The following is a 3684-nucleotide window of genomic DNA, read 5'->3' as shown; positions in this document are numbered from 1 at the left end:
CAGCCAGCTCTCCAGAACTCATCCTGACACACAGTGCTGGTAACGCTAGCGCTAAGGGTGGGGCGATCTGACAGAAAATATCACCCACAACAAAACCTACCACGATATGTAGATTGGCTAACAAACTGTCAGACTGATTATATTAACATGAACTCAGCCGTTTCTAATCAGAGTTTATAACTACTCCTTTTAAAAAAGTCAGAAAAAGATATTTCGATAATCTCAGAAAAGTGTATTGTAACAGTTTTATCACAATATCAATATTTTCTCGTCATATCGCTCAGCACTAACGACTATTTTACTCAGTGTAGCTACTGTATAATATAAAACAACGGTTCTAGCGTTAATCTCGTACTGTTTTTCTTTCCTTCTCACTGTTTATACTCAACACTTTATCCATTATCAGCTTCGTAATGGTTGAAAATGGTTCAGGTTGCACTTTGACACTAAATAATACAATAATTAAAGACGTGTAACCAGGAATTTATATACTAGTTTCTTTCTTTATTAATGCACTTAACTAGCTAACTAGCTCGCCATTACGTTATTACGTTTATAGCCTCGTTAATTACGTTTCCAGGCAACACAAACGACTGGCCGGTGTTTATTCACTCCTGGTCACTAGTTTATCAGCTTACCTCAGGATGGATCCACAACTAGCAGATTTCTTATTTTCAAGACTATTCTTCCCTAAGAACCTAGCTAACAGTCTAGCTAGCAATTTTGATGCCAAAGCTAGCTACGTAACCTGCGAGGTCAGGAAGTTAATTTTAACCAAAGAACAACATCAGGAGAACACAACTGGCATCTGCTGCAGATGCTACAGATTAAAGACTGACGTCTGTGTGTGTTTGTGTGTGTGTGTGTGTGTGTGTGTGTGTGTGTGTGCAAGAGAAGGAGAATAATGGCTGCTCCACACCTGCACATATGTGAATGCCTTTGAGCCAAGAATGCTTCACATGACCTTTGACCCGTGGAGGTAGCCCGGGTCAGAGTGGAGCACAGTGTGTATGGAGAACCTTCATGGCTTACGTTCCTGTCAGTGTGAGTGTGTGTGAGCACTGAGTTGCTAGTCATGCTGCTAATGTTAGCTACGTCTCTGCTCGTCGTCTGTCTCCTCTGTCCTTCAGCTGCAGATCAGCTCCAACTGCAAGATGGAGTCAAGTGACATTAACAGTTATAAAGGAATAATAGCAGCTTCACACCTTCAGCGCTCTGATCTGAACTGCATACGACAATAAGAAACGAAATCAAACGCAGGACGAATTCATTAACGTAGCTCTCAAGTCACATTCTTCTATATGAAACAGAGTTCCTCAATACTTTTGGGGGCGGAGCTACATAATAACATAGTAACTCACCGTACATAGGGCGTGTCTCAATCAGCTCACTAGCTCCCTCAGTGGTCAATCAGTAGATCTTTTACACGAGTTCGGGCACTAGGACCCTGGCGCACTACACACTGTGACACTGATGACTCACTTTCCGTTGTCATGACTACATACTCGCGTTGTAAAACGTCACCACTGGCGTTTATCACCAACAGGCAGCACCGATATCTTTCTGATGTTATACGTCATATAAATTTATTAGCTTAATCACACGCGTTTCTGTCACGGTGCTTCAAGCAGGATTGTACTCTAGCTAGTGGATTTTTTTAAATCAGTAAACACTTAAAAGTCGTTAGACGTATAGAATGTCAAATAAAGTTAAAAATCGCTAACGTAAGTAATCATCTGAGGGCTACAACAACGATAACAAGCTACTTATATTTGTAGACGAAGTTGTTTGAGAGTTCTCCTGGCATTTTTTTCGAGCTGAGAGGCTTCAGAAAATATGACGTCATTTCCTGTAAGGGGACGTAGTGAGCATCAATGTTCACATCGATGTTTTTAGGGAGCGAATGTTCCACTGCACTGGGAGGATTTTGAGACTGAGACAGCCCTTAAAATGGCCGCCTCCATGATCAGCGCCCTGACTACTGAACTAGGGAGCTGACTGAGAGACAGCCAGAGTGACATCAGTAATTAACCTCCATATGACTAATGACGTCACCTACAGCTTTGGACCAATCACGTACAATATGCAAATCATTTAAAAGATGCTGTTAACAATCAAGAAGTTTGGTATGGATAAAGAAATGACTATGATAATGTAATCTGAGACTTAGTCAAGTTTAGTGATGTTCTTGGGCCATTTTTACAATTTCTCGGACATTATAAACTTTTAATTTTACATATATTACTTTTAACGCTTTAAACTAATTTGCTAAATAAGTTTGGGAGAGTAATCAGACCTGTATTAAGCTACTATTCAGGCTAATCATAAAATACATAAATATGCTAATCAGTTAGCTAGCTACATTTGTTAGCCACAGTACCTGTGAACTGGGCGGAGCTAATGTGAGGTCAAACTCTTTGAAAGTGACTTTCTCAGACACACTGGGACATTTAAAACGATTTTTTTTAACGACATAAAACCGCTGTTTATTTTATTTTCATTTTATTTTGGATAATTTTGTGGCTGTTGAGAAACCTGAAGGCTAACTGAACTTTTCGACCGTTAGTGATGAGGCCTGGCGCGCGCGCGAGAGCGAGAGAGAGAGAGAGAGAGAGAGAGCGCGCGCTCCCTGCCTCACATCAGCCTCAGCGCTCAGTGCGCGCGCACGAATGGCTCGAGGAGTCGTTTTCTCCCGTCGCGCGACCACAGTTTCAAAAAAAAAAAAAAAAAAAAACTTCTGGTTAGCTTCAAGCTAACTATATTAACTACTCTTCATCTCAATAGATACAGACAAACATTTATCCAAATAACATTTTCAATTCCGAAATGTTGAATATTAACGTGAGGATGTGATTTATGTGAAAATTTTGTGATGATCAAAACAAACAAATTGATAATGTTAGTTTGCTGTAAAATGAGTGTAAATGTGTGTAAACCGTTAAATCCTGCTAATGATCTTATTGCGAAAGTGTTCTTTCACCACAACAACAGCTACTACAACAACAGCACAACCCTTTAGCTTAGCCTAATTATTCTTTTGTTTCAGTGGCTAAAATCAGTCCTGACAGTCGCTGTGGACGATATCAACCTTTCCTCAGACTTTATCTCAACTCAGCACACTCACAGGTCACTAAAATCACTATCTCAGAAAGCTTCAAACCGAAAGGCCAAAAAAAAAAAACCCACATCAACATCGACTGAACAACTTTGTCTTGTCCCGTGAAAGCCGATATCGGCTCATTTGTGTTGAACAAACCCGTTACCTGCTCTTAAATGCCGACTTTTCCCCACACAGAGCCTTTTCTTCAGCAAAGCCACCCCCGAGTAAACAACACTAACACATCAAGCTGGCATCCAGCACCACTGGGTTACACCGAAACGGGTTTTCTTTTCCTCTCGCCGTGTTACAATGCACACGGAGGGAAAAAAGGAAAAAGTGGAGTGTGATTTTTTTCACATCACATCCCACTTCCGGCTGCTGGAGAAGGGGGAGGCCGGGGATGAGTGCAGGAACTCCGGCTGTGTCCCAAACCGCACTCCGGCCTACTAAACCCGAGGGAAGACCGAGGACTAGTGTCTCTCCACACACACACTGCTCATTTCCATCACTCTTAAACCTTCTTCTTCTTCTTCTTCTCCTGTAACAATCATCTGTTATCCTATAAACTACACAACAAACCCTGA

The 3684-nt window shown here is 41.3% G+C and overlaps 1 protein-coding gene across 1 annotated transcript in view; it reads right to left on the bottom strand.

Annotated features, from left to right (window-relative positions):
* ddr2l (discoidin domain receptor family, member 2, like) overlaps positions 1 to 3466 on the bottom strand; it is a 19686-nt gene extending 16220 nt beyond the window's left edge. Inside the window, 1 exon segment of the mRNA XM_053228973.1 lies at positions 3264 to 3466. The gene's annotated coding sequence lies outside the window, so the exon portion shown is untranslated.
* Positions 3467 to 3684: the final 218 nt, after the last annotated feature.

Source organism: Pangasianodon hypophthalmus, chromosome 24 (assembly GCF_027358585.1).
Source record: "Pangasianodon hypophthalmus isolate fPanHyp1 chromosome 24, fPanHyp1.pri, whole genome shotgun sequence".
Lineage (NCBI taxonomy): Eukaryota > Metazoa > Chordata > Actinopteri > Siluriformes > Pangasiidae > Pangasianodon > Pangasianodon hypophthalmus.
This window is presented reverse-complemented; position numbering and strand designations above follow the sequence as displayed.